At 50.8% G+C, this 17,438-nt stretch overlaps 1 protein-coding gene and 1 long non-coding RNA gene across 2 annotated transcripts in view; one reads left to right on the top strand and one right to left on the bottom strand.

Moving 5' to 3' along the window:
* The window catches only part of OPCML (opioid binding protein/cell adhesion molecule like), an 836,651-nt gene that overhangs the window by 777,450 nt on the left and 41,763 nt on the right, over nt 1-17,438 (bottom strand). The gene's annotated exons all lie outside the window — the stretch shown is intronic.
* Nucleotides 16,063-16,946, top strand: LOC140691188 (uncharacterized). The gene is made up of 2 exons (XR_012066730.1): nt 16,063-16,223; nt 16,436-16,946. It is a non-coding gene; the product is annotated as an uncharacterized lncRNA (long non-coding RNA).

Here is a 17,438-nt window from a genome sequence, read left to right as displayed (position 1 = left end):
TTTATAGAATCATTGAGAGTCCAAAAGGGTCACTTAAATTTTTCAGTTATATTTCATTGCGTTTTATGTAGGAAATTATATGCTGTAGTTAAGATTTGTGAGCATGGGGATTCCTGAAGGTCTCAGGGCGTATCCCTTGCGAGTGTCCAGTTTTCTGTGAATGTTGATTTTGTCCTGGGAGGCACTGGACGCCTCTCCCTCACTTCTCCTAACAGAGCCTTCCCCAAAGTAACGAGGCACCAGTATTTGTGGAAAGAAGGAAAGAAGCGACAAAAGGAAGAACATAAAGAAGTGTTCCTACTCCGTCTGCCGCCTGTCCACGTCCTTCGGAGCTTCTGAGGTGGTTTTACTGAAGTAAAGTCGGGGGGTAAGCGGTGGCTGTGAAGTCCTCCTTCAGTGTCCATTTGGCAATTGTAACAAGTACACAACACCCTCATTCATTATTCATGGCTTTCTAGCCATCAAAAGAGTGGACTCCAGTTTCCAGTGAATAATTCCACCGGCAATTATTTGCCGTTTAAATAAAAGAGAAGGCATTTCACGTGGACGATACAAACAGCAGATAATTAAAATAAAGTAAGTGATTTCCATAAATAATGAAGAAGGGAAATTATCCCTGACAGGGCCGGCAAAGCTCAATTTCCACTTCATCCCCCGTGAAGAGGACTAACCACGTCCACGGGAGCCCCCGCCCTCCGGGGGGGTGTTCTGGGCCCCACAGCTCTGCTCACACCAAGTGGAGGGGGCTCGTTTCAGCTGCTCGCCTCGGAAAGCAGGGCACTGGGCCCGTGTGGCTCCTTGCAGAGACCCCTGTGAGGGGCCGCAAAGAACCCCCCCCACGCTCCCTGCGCAGACACACACACACGAGCCCCACCGAGGGCTCTCACGACGCCTGGTGGAGAGCTGAGTTGTAGATGGCTTTCTGAACCAGGAATGAACTGTTCGTTTCCTAAAATAAAAAAAGCTAATACATCTATTGCAACAAGAGAACAACGAAGCGGTGCATTTCTTCTCCCGTCATTTTCAGAGAGAAACAGCACAGAGATGAGGAGCACGTCGGAGAGGGCGGTGGCCGTGGGGGAAGCTAGGTGACACGTCCGGAGCCTCCACCGGCCTCACCTCTGACTTGGCACAGGGCAGGTGGAAGGCAGGCCACAGGGCGGGGTCGCGTGGAGCCCCCGACCCTGAGGGAAGGCTGGCCACGCAGTGCAGTGAAACTCATAGTTCCCGTGTCCAGTGAGTGGACACTTTGCCTGCTCACCTCTCCCTGGAAGGTAAGTTTCCTCAGGATCTGAATGTTCTCATCCACAAAGCTCACAAATGTCATCGCAAGGCCACCATCTGAGAGTCCCCACACTCACGTGGCACACGGTGTGTCTGGTAGCAAGGAACAGTGTGAAAACGGAGGAACGTAAAGTCAGAGAAACAGAGAGAGCTGGGTCCTGGCCCGGTCCACCACTCGCTACCTGTGGCGCCTCGACAAGTTACTAAGACCGTCAGGTTGCCTTCAAGTGTGAGGCGAGGTGACAACAGCCTGGCCGCCACAGCGCGTCTGAGAAGCAAGTAGGAAGCCGTGAGAGCCCTGTCGCCTGCCTGCAGAGTCCTGGGTCCTGCCCCTCGGTGGCACCAGCCGTGGGCTCATTTACACACGCTCTGGGCTCCGTCTCCCTTCATCCAAGTCTGACGACCGCTCGCGTTCTTAGCACACCTGTCTCATTTCCGCGATGCTCTATTTCTCTGACAGTAAGTCAGCATTTATTTTCAGTTAGAGGCCATGCTGCCCAATGACCAGGGCCCAGATCGCGGTAAGTGGCGCGTCAGGCGAGCCTCATGCTGTCATCAGACAGAAACGCAGAACAATGGAGTCTGCACCGCAGACAGACGCGGCCATCCGCCCGTCCACAGAGGCCCTGCCGAGCAGGAGAGCAGAAGCCCCTGCCTCCGCCCACTGTCTGGACACCCCTTTCAGGGCTTCCTGGGGAATCAGAGGTGCTGGGTCCACAGCGTAAATGAGCCAGTGTCACTGCACTGGGAACTGTGGGTCCATCCATAGAGACCCCCGGGGGACAACCGACGCCCGCCAGACCCTGCCTTCGGGGCCCTGTCTCACCTCCCCCGGCAGCTCCTCCCTTGGCCTTCCCCCCGACATCCGGGGTGACCAGAGCAGGGCACCTGACACTTGCGAAGCGACCACGCGCTCTGGCCCCGCTGCTACGTGCTCCTGCCTGTAATGCTCCACCCCCCGCCCACCACTGCTCAGGCCACCCCCTTCTCCGACTGCAAACTGCGACTTCTCGCAGCAGCAGCTCAAAGCCGCCGTGTCCATGCTGGTCCCCCCACCCCTTCCCCAGGGGACGGTCTTGTCACTCTGTCACCCTTTTTCCCATGACTCTTTCCGCACTATGAGGCATTTTTCAAGGAGCACACTAAGGGGGGGCTGGCACTGAAGGAAAAGGTTCACGGTGTGACACCTGCCCCTGGCCCCACACTCCACCCACAACAGGCACGCGCGAACGTCAGCGAGTGGGAAACGGAAGATCTCTGCCTCGGGCCAGGACACCGAGTCCCTGCTCCTCAGAGGAAGACCGCCTTGGACAGACAGCGCGGAGGCTCGGCTGGGAAGGCACGTCTGAGCCACGCGGGTCCCTTTACCCATCCCACATCCTGTGAGGCGACAGGAAGACACGTAGGGGGAGAAAGAGGAAGCCGGTGAGAGCCCTGAAGAACAGGGCTTGTACCAGTGAGCCAGAAGTGTCCGTGGTCCTCTGAACAGCACAAAGGAGGGATCAGAGCTGTGAAAAACAAGTGACACCAGGGAGACGGGTCCGAAGTACATTCCTCTCAAAGCGAAGGCTTGTGGATGGAGAAGCCCAAGGAGTCCCGAGCACAGAGTTTATAGAAAAAGCGCGCAGCGGGGGACTCGAGGCTGTGCTCAGAGTCGCGCAGGCTGCCGTCCCCGCACCCCCGCCTGGGTGTTTGGCTCCGCGTTTGTGCGAGCACTGAGTCGAAGAGACACCAAGAAGTTAAGACCTCGGGGGTGGTTTCTCCCAGGACGGAAGATCCCTGCGCCCAAAGCCAGACCCCAGCGGGCGCATCACGCTCAGCATCGCAACGGGAGCCTCACGGCCCGGAACACAGTCAGGGAGACGCAGCACCAGACAGAGACTCAGATCAGGAGAGACACATCCAAAACAGGACTCACGCAGCACCCGAAGGGAACCAGTGCTCATTTCCCAGAGACTTAGGAGAACAAAGGTAAAGCCGTTAAATCCCGTTAACACCCTCAGGGCTACTCCCGGTAATACCAGATCCCCAGTCAGAAACAGCCAGACCTTGGGACAGGAAACGCGGTCTTCACAGTAAGATGAGCGCTCGAGCGACACCAGAATGGACGCAGCTGAGTGACCTGATCAGCCAGAAAACCAAGCGGATGGTTCCTCCCAGAAAAATCTTAAGACACAGAAAGTCCAAGAGACAGCTTAAGGACAAGGAACATGGAAACAAATATATGTCAGCATACGCATGACTGGGATGCTGTGCTGTGCACCAGATTGACGCAGCGCTGTAAACTGACTGCACTTCAATAAAAATATATACATAAACACATAGAGAAAAGAGAGAGACACGGAGAAGAGTTCTGGAAAAGAGGAGTAAACAGAAGATCAAAGCAACTGAAGCGGTTTACTTACAGCTGAAGGCAGGCCCAGTTCTTCTGGTTAAAAGGCCCCATTCTGTGCCAAAGAACGAGTTTTAAAAGGCCCGTGACTTCAAACATCACTGTGCACCGTCCGAACACTTCACATGAAGAAAAATCCTCAAAAGTCCCAAAGGCAAAACAGTGGACCACTCACAAAGACACAGGGGTCACACTGATAGCTCATTCTCCACAGCAACACTGGGGGCAGGAAGGAAACAGACCGAGGTTGTGATTTTGAACCCAGATACCACACCCTGTCGAACCCGCATTCAAGTATTAGGGGCAAAATAAAGACTTTTGGACCCACAAAGACTCGGGAATCGTGCCACCCACAGATTCTTCTGAAAAAACACTTAGGAAAGGATAATCCAGTAATAACAAAACCACGGGACACAAGGACGACGCGCGATCAAAGAAAACACTGAAAGTTACAGTGGAGTTTAAATAACTGTTGGTGCTTGAGATTTTACAAATGTGTAAAATAACCATCTGGAACTAAAACCCCAGATGTTCTCGGCGGTGCGGTCTGCCAGACGGGGGGCAGGGAGTGTAAGAACACGAGCATTTTCATTCTTATGTAACAGGGAGCTATAGGTACTGTAGCTGCTGGCGGAACCCCTGAGGTTGTTAAAAATGTAAGTGTGACCGCTGGAAGAACAGGAAGAGACACGCACGTTCCAAATTACTAGGGAGGAAACTTAATGAAACAAAATACGGAAAAAAAGCAATGCAGCAAAGGGCAAGATAGAAACAAATAAAATCAGTAGAATCAAGGTGTACCACAGTCACAAAAAAAGTCCATTTTAAACTATGAAAAACAAAATTCAGCTGTACGTAGACTGTGAGAGGGATCCCACTGAAATTCAAAGGCAAATGGATTTTTTTAAAGATATAAAAATATATAACCAGACAAATGATAATGAAAATTATAAAATGGTGTGGCATAGCAAGACTGACGTCCGAAAACAGAGTAAAGTAGAAAGCACTGAATAGGGTGAAGTAGGCATCCAGCATCAATACAGCGCTCAAGCCAGTAAGGAGGTGCAACAGTCACAACCTCGTACACATCAAACTGCAAAGCTAAAGCTACACAAACGTGTGTGTGCGTGTGCGCTCACAAAATCTGACGGAAACACAAGGAGAGGCTGGAAAATCCACAGGCAGGAGCTTCCGCCACACCTGCCTCTTAACAGCTGGCAGCTGAAGTCGGAGAGACAGAGACGGAGAGGGAAGGAGCGAGAGCGAGGGAGAGAGGGGACATTCTGGAAAAAGGGGACTTACTCAAGTCCCTTGAGAAGACCTGGAAAAACAAAGCGAAACAATAGAAATGTGTTCATGACTTTCTCAAATGCTTTCAGAAATTTTCTAGAAGAACAGAGCTGCCCGTAACAATCAGAAATAAAACAAAACAACAAAATCACGCCATCCCACATGAGTTTATCAGAGAAATTCCAACTGTTTCAGAAAATAGGACCTTCTTATGAAGCCAGCCTAACTCTGATGCCAAAACCAAGCAAAAACCTCAAAGGGGAAATTTCCTTTTTTGTAAGACTCCTAAATAAAATATGAATGAATCAAGTCCAGCTGTGAATTAATAGAATACTTTTTCAGGACAAATTAAGTTTAACTCAGGAATACCAAAATGGTTTCACACCAAAAAAAAAAAAAAAGATACCAGTGTATGATAGCAGATTAAAAGGGAAACCCACTCTGGTCGTCTTAATAACGGCCGAACAGCACTGGATAAAATCTAACGGGCATGTCTCAGTGAACAAACTTCCTGGCAAGCTGGAAACAGATGGAAACGTCGTGAATGTTACAAAGGCCTTTCACAGAAGCCTAAAGCAACGCTGTGCAAGATGACCGACCAGCAGCATTCCTTCTAGAGTCAGGGGAAAGAGAAGGAGAGAGACAGCCCTCTCCAACATCGCACCGCAGGCCTCGCCAGTGCCAATGCCGAAGTAAACACTGAGCAGCATGAGGAGTGCAAAGGCCTGGGCAGAGCTGCCCTAATCTTCCTCGGCAAGACCCCCTCCTGCAGAAGCATCAGCAGAGTCTACGGGCAAGCCATGCAGATCAGACAGACGATTTGAACGAGGAAGTTCTGTGAGTAACCACCCCACGCAGAGTCGGCCGCTGCCTCACAGGTCAGCGCACAGTGTAAGCCAGAAAACACGCTGGAAAAATACACCCTGATGATGACGCGCGCACACACCCACACACGAGAAGAACAGCTGGGGAAAACGCCCAGCGGGGACGTGGAAGTTGGGGGAGAAGGGAAAACTAGGAGTCAGCTGCTGTTGCTCCACCCGTTTACTAATCGCCGTATCAAAAAGGAAAAGAAACTGGTAAAAGCACTTGGAGTATTAATATAAAAAATCACGAGTGGTACAGAATTTGAGAGTGGAGAAGCAAATCCATGGATGTTCCGGTATTTGTCGTACAAGTAGGTACAGAGGTGTCATTTCAAGTAAGTACAGAAAACATGGCACTATTCACACAAACGCGTTTTATCTAAAAAAGGGAAACTAGGTACCTCGCATGGAACGCTAACAGTGAATGTCAGCATTTCAGAAGGATTAAGGAGATAATCAGCCCAACAGTGTAAGGCTTTAGGATGTTTTTCCCCAAAGATCTTGGTTGGGGAAGGTTGCCTGATTCGTCATTAACAGTGCAAATCACAGTGGGACAGGCAGACACTTCTGTCGCCTTATAGACCAGCCTGTGCAACGTTACAGGACGTATGAATATCTCCAGGGAATATCTTTAACATAGAATCAGACAACAGTTAAATATTTAATATCACACATATACGTATGTGTGTGTACATAAAGTATTCCAAATTTTTGAGGAAAAGAGAGCCTACCAGACACAAATTACATCAAGTATCCCTAGTAAGATTTTCAAGTGGCCAGTAAACACATAACTGCGAATGAAGTCGTAACCAAACCAATGAAATGCGGATAACTGCTGAGTGCTCGCCGCTGGCCAGCGACCCATTCAGGGCCTGGCCTCTGCAGACGATCGAAGGCCTTGTGGTGAGGACAGGGCGCGGAGCCCGGGGAAGTGGGGGAACTTGCCCTCCGCACACGGTTAGCTGTGGAGGGGTCTGAATTTAAACCCTATCAGTCCGGCTCCCAAAACAGCTCACTCCTCTGCCATGTTTTTTTTCATTGATGAATGAAAACCATGAATTGGTGTAATTCTTTTAAAAAGGTTGCTAACATTCAGTGTTGGTAAGAATGAGGGAAAACGTTTATTCTCAAACGTTCTTGGCGGAGGTATAAACCGACGAAGTCTTTCTGAAGGGCAGGCAAGGCAGACGCTTTAAAGGCATTTTAAAGCAGATCCAAGAATTCCACTTCCCGGATAGTTGACATATGCCAAAGAGGTTTAAGAAAGAACATTATGGCAGCAATATTTGTAAGAGCAGAAATTCGGAATCAACACATCTGTCAGGAAACAACTCGGGGACCCTCTGCACAACGAGCCAGCACTCGGCCTCCAGCAGGCGTGACGCGGGCCACACGAACTGCTGCGGAGTGACTGCAGAGCTCCCTGACTGCCGTTCCTTGCGAACGGAAAGTTGCAGAAAGAACCCTATTTGTGATCTTTTTAGAAGGAAAGAAGGGAGGGAGTGGGGAGGAAGGAAGGTCTGAACATGTGAGTGCAGCTCCTTAGAAAAGGAACCCGAAGACACGCACCCAGCTGTCTTCACCCCCACGGTGGCTCCTGCCGAGAGCGGAGCCGCGGCGGGAGGGGCTGCAGGCAGGGAGGGGAGAAAGACGCACCTTCACGGGGACCCAACATCAACAGCTCTTCCACGATCTTTCAGGGTGAGACGCTCACCCAACGTAAACAGCAGCGCAAAGAATGTTGAAGAAAGTGATGAAATTGACACCGAATCCACAGGAACCACGGACGAGGAGACGAGGACTCCGGGCACCGTATCGTCGCCACAGCTGCACGGGACGCCCCGCTCCAGGGTCCGGGCGGGGGCATCCAACATCTAGAACCACTCTCAGGGTCCAGGGTTGGTCAACTTTCTTAAAAAACAGCCTCGATCAACCTTTTATACAAACTTCCCAACATCTTCCTGTTTCAGGAGAGGCTTGGACTCCACGCTGGGCCCAGTCGTGTGCTAAGGTCGGCTGGCACTTCAGACTGGAGTCGGAGGTTCCCCTCAGCTTCCCCACACGGAGCCACAGCATCCTTAACTCAAGACTGATCTTTAGTTAATTCCACTGACAGGGCTGAGGGAGCTGCAGCAGGGGTGGCTCTGGCTCCCGTCACGCACGACGGCGCCGCTCACTGCAGTCACCAGCCACACGCCCCTGCATCCCGGTGCGCGTCGGGCCCGTGTGCATCAGTAGCTGGGCGCCACGGCTTTCCTGCCATGGTTCACACCGGCTACGTCCCAGCACCAGTACGGCAACCAGGCTGGTTCAGCACCGCAGTGGGCTGCGCAGGCTACACCCGCACGTCGTGTCAGGAGCAGGCCGTCCAGGCGGCTAGGCCCGTCCCCGTGGGAGAGCCGGGGTGTGCATGGCCCACGGCGGTGCCCTGTCCTTAGGGAGGGAGCCGGGGGGGCCTATTAACACGGTCCCTGCGACACGCCTGCGACCTAGGAGAACAGAGGGGCGGCAGCACCCGGACACCAGCTCTCCTCCGTCTGCAGGCAGGACCTCGGGGACAGGGGACACTCCAAGCAGCGGCAGCAGAGAGGATGGGGCACAGGGCGCCTCCTGCCACCTCCGAGCACGTGTCAGCAGCAGGAGTACACGGGGCAGCGCTTCGCGTGTTTTGAGAGAGAGAACGCAGTTCACGGGTTACTTGGTCACATCTTGTTCTTGACGAGTTTAAAGCTACCAGAGGATAATTTTCAAAACATTAGCGTGCCTTTATGCAAATGTTAAGTGAGGCCAAGGAAAGACTTATCTCACCCATTAACGAGAGGCCCGGGAGGACGGTCCCGGGGGCTGAGAAGCTCCGCGCGGGCTCCGCAGAGACGCTCGGACAGGCTTGCTGAACGAGCGGCAATGCTGGCTGGAGTCCCGCGGGGCAAGGCGACCGCGATGTCCAGGGCCACCCCGCCTTGCTTTGGACAAGATCGTTCTCACTGAATTCGGTTTTATGAAAGTTAGTATTTGCCCTCACAGAGTGATGACGCGTCCTGCTCAATGAGGAGCAGCGAGTCAAACAAGGAACCCCTCCCCCGGAGCCCAGGGAGGGCCGTGGGGGCCTCGCAGACACCGTCCGGCCACCACACCAAGGACACCGCGGTCACTATCTGTCTCTGTCTAATGACGAGACTGCTTTTCCTTCACAGCTGTGTGTGCGGTGGTCTCTGGACAGCGGGCGGAGACTCATGCACCAGTGCCCAGAACTACATGGTGCCGTGCCCCAGGTGCCTGCGTCCCCCGATGGGTGTGTGGAGGCCTTGGTTCACTGTGCAGTGGTATCTGGAGGTGGGGCGGTTCAGACGAAATGGGAAGGGTGGAGACTCCAGGACTGGGGTAGGGGTACTGTAAGAAGAGACGTGAGTAAACAAGATGGCACTGTGCAGCACAGGGAAATAGACACAAGATCTTGTAGTGGCTCACAGTGAAAAACAAACGTGACAATGAATATATGCATGTTCATGTATAACTGAAAACTTGTGCCCACACTGGAATTTGACACAACATTGTAAAATGACTATAACTCAATTAAAAAAATTTTTTTAAAAACAAAAATGCAAAGCAAAAACAAAAACAAAAGAAGAGACATGAGAAAGACCTCTCTCCCTCTCTCCCTCTCTCCCTCAGGGCCCTGTGAGGACACAGCAAGAAGGTGGCCGCCCGCCAAGCTGGAAGAGGCCCCAGCAGACACTGAACCTGCCAGCTCCCTGACCTCGACTCGTGGGTCTCCAGTCTGCGAGAAATAAGCGCCTGCTGGTTAAGGCTCCACGTCCGTGCTGTTTGCTGCTGCAGCCTGAGCTGACTGGAGCTGAGTGACCGGACCCCGGGACGGGACGCCGTCCGGTCCCCTCCCTCCACACCTGCGAGCGCAGGAGCAGGTCGGTCCTGGGTCGGGGTCACAGGCACGCGCTCAGAGCCCCGCAGACAGCCCAGGTGGAGTCTGCACTCTCCACTTCTCGGCTAAGTCTGACCGAAGCCCCAGCGCCCTCACCTGTGAAGGGGAACAGCTGTGCCTTCCTCAGGACCCGAGTGAGAAGCACAGGACACGGTCCGAGTGGGGTGTTTACTAGACTCAGAACTGCTGTGGCCGTTGCACCAGGTTCCGTCATCACTCAGTCTGGAGAATATGGTCAGATCCAATTTAAATTAGACTCAGCTTGGGAAAAGGAGGGCAGCTCACAAAATCGTTCTCAGAAGCGTGATTTCCCTCCAGGCTAAAAAGGCTATCCTGGAGCTGGCTCTCCGCGCATTCCTGAGCAGACTTTAAACACAGATTTGCTCAAGGAACACAGCCTTGGGAGCCCTCCTGCACTGCTGGCGGGAACGTAATTCAGTGCAGCCACTATGGAAAACAGTATGGAGAAGATTCCTTAAAAACTAAAACTAGAGTTGCCATGTGACCCAGCAACCCCCACCTGGGCATCTATCCAGAGAGAACTCTAATTTGAAAAGACACCTGCACCCCAATGTTCACAGCAGCACTATTTACAAGAGCTGAGACATGGAAATAACCTAAATGTCCATCGACAGATGACTGGATAAAGAAGATGTGGTGTATTTATATGATGGAATACTACTGAGCCATAAAAAAGAATGAAATAATGCCATTTGCAGCAGCACAGATGGACCTAGAGATCATCATACTAAGTGAAGTCAGTCAGACAGAGAAAGACAGATACCGTATTATATAACTTATATGTGAAATCTAAAAAATGATACAAATGAACTTATTTACAAAACAGAAACAGACTCACAGACATAGGAAACGAACTTACAGTGGGTTACCAAAGGGCAAAGGTGGGGGATAAGTGAGGAGTTTTGGATTAACAGATACACACTACTGCATATAAAAGAGATAAACAGCAAGGTCCTACTGTACAGCACAGGAAACTATATCCAGTATCTGTAATGACCTATAATGAAAAATACGCAAAATATATGTATATGTGGCTGCACACCAGGAAATAACACACTGTACATCAACTATGCGTCAATAAAAAGACAAATAAAAAGGAATACAGCCTTGCTGTTCTTTCTGTCAGGAGAAAAAGGAGCAGGAGGAGGACTTTTATGTCACTCTGGTACTAGACGCGAAGCTGCCCAGGAGGACGGGAAGGCGGGGCTGAGCGCGGAAGGAAAGAGGGCTTGGAAGCTGTTTGAAAGCCAGACGTGACTTCATCTTAGTAACAGGTCTGCCATTTTATGATCTAAAAGGGACCCGAAATATCCGTCCAGCCTGCCTCACAGGATGGTACAGAGATAAAAGAAATCAAGAGAAAAGCTATGAAAGTATGTTCTGCTCATTCAGCTAATAGGATTCTAACCTTTGACTCTGCTTACTGGGCCAGTGGGAGGCCAGGAGAGTCAGGCGTCCCCTCCGAGCCACACCAGTGGTGGGCAGGGCTGGGCGGCCCCTGAGAACAAGAATCCTGTCTCCTCTTCGCCTTTCTATAATCGACTTTGTAGCTGAGAGAGCAACAGAGATCGTGTACAGACTTTTCAGCATGAATCTCTGTTTTCTGCTGGCTATTTGCTGGTTATTTAATTTCTGTGCTATATATTTTTAAACAATTTTATTGAGGCATAACTTCCGTACCATAAATCAATTCACTTTAAGAAGAATCTAACGGTTTTTAGTAAAAGTACAGAGTCGTGCTACAGTCCCCACAAGCCAGGTTCAGAGCCTTCCTAGCAGCCTGAAAGATGTGACTCCCCACCCGCTGCTGCTCCCGTTGCCACCCGACGCGGGCAGCCCTAATCGACTTCTTCTCTACAGATCCACCTTCTCCGGACATTTTATGAAAATGGAGTCATGCCACCTTTTGTTACGTGTACCTGCTGCCCTTTATAGCACAGCGTTTTCCGGGTTCATTCACGTTTACGTGTTTCAGCTCACACTTTGTTGTCTGTTTGTTTCACCAGCTGACAGACGTCTGCCTTGTTTCCAGCTGTTTTCTGGTGTGAATGACGCTGCTGTGAACTTTCGGGTACAAGTCTTCTTACGGACATACATTTTCGTTCCTTTTGGGTAAATACCTATGAATAAAATCGCTGGGTCGTAAGACAAGCTAATGTTGAAATTTCTGTTAAACTGCCAAACTCTTTTCGAAGTAGCCGTAGCCTTTTACGTTCCCACCAGCAGCGTGTGAGGGTCCCAGTCTCTATGCACCCTCGCCAACTTTGGTTAGTGTCTGTCTTCTTGAACTGAAATGGCAGCTCGTTAATCATCCAGCTGGGAGCACCTGACTCACATCTGGCCAGTGAGACTGAAAAAGTCGTTGGGTGAGCTGGGAAAAACGTGTTCCTATTTGATTTGTTTAGAAGTACAGGCCTAACTCTTATTCGCTCCTGTCTATTCGCTCCTGTCTCTGGATGGTACCACGTGACGGTGTGATGCTGAGAGCTGAGTGAGGAGAAGGTGAGAAGTGCAGGGACGCTAACAAAGTCGTCACATCACGAAGGTGCTGAATTGACCAACTTTGCTATTTCCTAACTCCGGGCTCCTTGTCGTAGGAGATAATAAAGCTCCTACTGACGAAGCCTCTGATGTGAGGTTCCTGCCACTCGCAGCCCAGTCGTCCTCACTGCTCCACGAGGCACGCTCAGGAGGCAAGGACCAGAGGCCACGGCGACCCTGGAGGTTGTTCACCTGCCCTCCAGCGACAGAAGACACACCAGTACAAACCCATCTCCTTTCAAATTTTCTCACCTTGACACTGACTCAATTCAGCAAACAGGCTCTCACCAACCTTTCAAATTTAATTCTGGGATAGAACATGGAGACGGGGCAGAAAGAGCCTCAGGGACACCCTGTGAGGATGGAAACAATTCTCAGAGAAAAATGGGACAATCCAGAGAGAAAAGGGGAGTAAAATGGAAATTTAAAAAAAGAGAGATTTCTTCCCTCTCCGATAACTTTGAAGGTTAGCCCGGGTAGGCAGCAATTCCTGCGTATCCTATAACTTCCACGGGTAAAAATAAAGAGATCACAGCGGCAAGCAGAAGTGGAGAGAGAGCAGAGGCAAGAAGAGATGGGGATTAAACCAGTCGCTCTGGGTCACCGGGGGAGAAAGGGAGGTTCCAGCGATGCTGGCAAAGAGGAATGGCCAACAGCCCAGCCAGCAGAAGAGAGCATTCAGTCCACAGCACATGTTCTTAAAACTATGATGCATATGTGTTCTCCATACTTACTGCATACATTCAGCACAAACACGCAACATGTACACCTCTTGGGGAGCGACGGAAGTGTTAGCTGTCTTGATTGTGGTGGCAGATTCACTGGTGTATACATCTATTAAAACTCATCAAATTGTTCATCTCAAATATGTGCAGTTTACTGTACAGGAATCATACCATAATGGAGGTGTTAAAAATAATAAAATGGGTTGGTTATGGTACCTCCTTCTTAGTTACTAAGGGGCTCAAATCCTTGCTGACCCATAGCAAGAACTCGAAAAAAGTCGAATATACCATATACGTGGGCTGCACTCTATACAATAAAAATGTATGTAACATAGCATTTTCTACCATTTTTATACTAGGAGTGTTCATTTGTATGTAACGGGGAAAGAGGACTCTGAGACTTGAAAATAATTTTAAAAATTTACCCCTGAAAGAAATTTGTTAAAAAAAAAAGTCAACTCCTCTTTTTGGTAACAGAGGAGCAGCTTCTAACAGATTAACCTTCACACAAATAATAACTATCAATCAATCCAGACACACACACACAAAATTAAACTGCAGGGGCAGCAACAACAACACAGCACCCGGAGACGACGGCAAGACACTAAAGCAGGAAGCGGTGGAGGAGAATTCACTTGCCAGAAAGGAGCACAATGGCGCTCGCTCGATGTCCAGTATTGTATGAAATTTTGTCTGAAGGGAGCTCCAGTCATCACCGAATGATGCTACTAAAACCGAGAAGGGCACCTATAGTCTTACTGTCCTGCAGAAGCAAGGGAGTCTGGAGTGACCACGGCAGCTACAAACTGAGGGGATAAGTCCCACAAAAGAGCTATTCACGGAAGAAAAGTCCTAAAATCTGCCTTAAAAAGAACCTGTTTGAATTTCTAGCTGCTCCCTCAACTCCTCACCCACAGAGAAGATTACAAGTCACCCAGCTCAGGCTACAAGAACTGAACGATAATTTTTATCAGTGCCCCCCACAGAGGAGACAGGCTGAAGTTTGAATCCTGCCAAGTTGACTACCTGCTTTAAGGAAAATCAGTATATTCAGAGAGCACAAGGCCATCTAGACTCTGCACCAGCCACAACGCCCAGAACGTGCCAAAAATCACCAGACTACAGAGAAACAGGAAAACGCGGCCCACGATCCAGAGGACAGGCCATCGGTGAGAACCAAACCCCTGACAGCGCAGACGAGGGACGGGGAACAGGGCCTGGGAAGCAGCTTTCGTCACGACGCTCAAGAAGAGGCAGGAAGACGCCTGAGCCGATGGGGATCTCAGCCCAGAAACAAACACCAAAAACGCACAAGTCATTTCATCGTTTTCATGGTTTGCTTTGTAGCTTTGAAAATAACTCCACATCTATGTTCTTAATAAAAAACTAATGCTGTAAAGCAAGTCACCGTGCGCCATCTCGGAGCTTAACCAGCTCGAACAGCGTGGCAGCAGGCAGGCAGTACACCGGGTCAAAAACCCAGCCGTGACCACAGACGTCTCCCCACGACGTTCAGTGGGGCACTCAGCCTTAGTGGACACTGCTGTGTTCCTCCGCCAAGCGTGAGGCTGGCTTCAGAGCACCTCCCAGGATTCACTGAAGATCTAGGTGTGATTTGCCAACAGTCCCAAGCTAGTTAGTACGAAGTGAAGATGAGCATGCAGGCCTCCCACTGACCACAAGCGCCCACACTGAACGCAGCCAGATCTCCACCCAGCACACGTCACCTCAGTGATTTCCCCAGAGCCACAGAGATCCAGCCCCAGGCCCCGGCCACCCTGCAAAGACCCCATAATGTGGTTCATGAAAAGGGCTGAGGGGAGCCCTGGACTGGTGTCTGGCTGAGAAGCAGCCTCGGGGTTACTTCTCTCCCAATCCAGAGTCAGCAGAATCGTAGCTGGAAACCCCAACAATTCATCTTGCACCAAGTTCCAGCAATGCTTGGAGCACTGGACAATTTTTTTTTAAGTCTCTCTAATGAAGCCCATAAAAAATAAAGTAGGTGGTGGCTGAATTGAAAATTTAATCAGAATGAGGTTCTGTTGTGAGTAAGTGCATTTTAAGAACTCATTTATCTAATGTACTGTAAGCCTAAAAATGGGATTTTAAAACTTTTGATCAGATGCTGAAATGTTAAACTCTGACAGGGGGAAAGAAAGACTTATAATTTATTACTTTACTTTCCCTTTGATAGGGAGTAATTATTTATTTAATTTCCCTACAAATTGTTTTTTTTTTTCTCTTGACAAACAACTGCCAAAAATAAAGAGAAGCCAAACACACAGATCGCTTAAAAATGGATGTGCCCTTTACAACTTCACTGAGTCTCATCTCAGGGCGCCGAGCCGACAGCCGGGCCGTCCTGGGGGCCTCGGTGGGCTGCGCTGGCCGCCCCAGCCCTGCCGCAACCTCTCTCCCTGGTCCAGGGCACCGCCACCATCCCCGAACCCCTAGATGTTCTGCAGGCGGCCGTGCCCCGTGCGGCAGAAGCCGCACCACAGGTTAGGAGCCCTGTGTGTCCGAGGCTAACCCGGAAGTCCGTCGTGCAGAGGGAGACGGAAGAAAGCCAAAACGAGTATGAGTGACTGGGGACAGAGCCGACACACGAACGCACACACACGGGTGTCTGAAGGGGCGATATTCATCAGGTGTTCGGATGTAGACGGAAGGAGATCCACGCACACAGGGATCTGGAGGGAGAACGGAATTTCTGTCCCCTGGGGGCCCCGGAAACACACGAGCTTAGGTGTGAGAGACAGTTTGGAAACCATCTAATCCAACTACAGCCCCAAGCAGAAGCCCTGAGAGCTGGCAATCCTCTTTTGGATTTTAGGGATTCCTGCCAAGGAGCCGCGTTAAGGGGCCTGGCTACCAGAGTAATCAAAGCTGCAAAGCTTTGGAGATCAGGGTTCCTTTTGTTTGCATCTTAATTGCCTCAGGGTTCTGAATTCCAGGCTCTAAAGATTCATCTGGAACATGTTCACTGACACCACGTCGCAGATACGAAGTGCTGAAAATGCTGTGTCCATCGGTCAGGCCCCAGATGGCAGGGTTATCGCGGTGCAGTACCTCTCCAGCCCTGTGCTGCTGTATGTGAGAGATCTTACAGGGCACGGACGCTTTCCGCCCTGAAGGGGCAACAAAACAAATGTGGGCAAACCCAGGTACGCTGCTAAGAGTTCCTCCAGCCAAAAGCGCGTAGGATACTGAAAAATGGCATCGATATTTAGTGAGCATTGACTATTGGCTGGAAAAGGCGAAAGGGCTTCGGAGCTACGTAACTGGGTGAGCAGGAGTCTGGGGTAGAATTCAACCATTTTCTAATACATAAAAGTTGTCTTAAGATGCTGATCAATTACTGTCAATTGAATTCCAGAGGACAGACTAAACGGGGAAAAGGCAAAGAGGAAGAAAGCAGAACGTTCCGTCTTGACGGCACACGTGACGGAAGAGATCACTCATTCCAGGGAAGTGACACTATGACCTCTGTGGAGACCTCTAGAACAGGTCAAACGTGCGTTTGTCTTGACTGGACAGAGAAAAACGCTTCTTGATGTCAGAGATGCCACTTGTCACCCACCAACATCCCCTTCTTTGATATTGTGAAAAAGGACGGTGTGGTCCAGACTCCAATCAAAGGAATGAACGGCCCTTAAAGATTTCAACTTTTTCCATCACTTACTCAGAGAGAGAAAAGGAACATCAGGTCTAGCTTTCCCCCACCCCCGGCAGGATTATCTACCTTTCCCCTTGGAAGTTTCCACTACTAACTAACAACATGCTCTCCTTTGACTTAACAGCACAGCGCTAAGGCCAAAGCTCATGAATCAAAACCCAGCTTGTCCTGCCCCTTCACTAAGCTGAGAAACACTCTTCTCGCAAAAACACGTGAAAAGCTATGTACTGAATCCCACAGCACTCGGCTCCTTGAGCAGTGCCCTCGGCTGACGCCCCCCGACCTGGGCCTCCACGTCCCTCTCCTGCGGGAGGAGGGGTCCCGCCGGCACAGGCTCTCCCAGGCCCCCGCACCCCCCGCGGCCCTGGATTGACCAGGGGACATGGGCAGGGCTTCCCAGGCCCTCCAGGATTCAGCCTCCAGCAACGCTGGCTGCCGGGCCCCAGGTCCACTCAGAGCTGGTCGCCTGCTGCCCGTGGGCGCCCGGCACCAGACCCACAAGTGACAGGGGGCCTGGAGAAAACGTTCTCAAGGCAGACGGGCTTAGGACAAAAGCACATTTGGCCGAGAGCCCTTCCAGGCACCATGGGCTCCACTGGGACACCAGCAGGAAGAGGCGTCTGCCAGGCACCCGGGAGAATAATCCATCACGATTCTCTGAGCCCTGCCCCCCCCCCGACCCCAGGCCCTCTCACCGTATCTT

The sequence above is a fragment of the Vicugna pacos genome, chromosome 33 (assembly GCF_048564905.1).
Source record: "Vicugna pacos chromosome 33, VicPac4, whole genome shotgun sequence".
Lineage (NCBI taxonomy): Eukaryota > Metazoa > Chordata > Mammalia > Artiodactyla > Camelidae > Vicugna > Vicugna pacos.
This window is presented reverse-complemented; position numbering and strand designations above follow the sequence as displayed.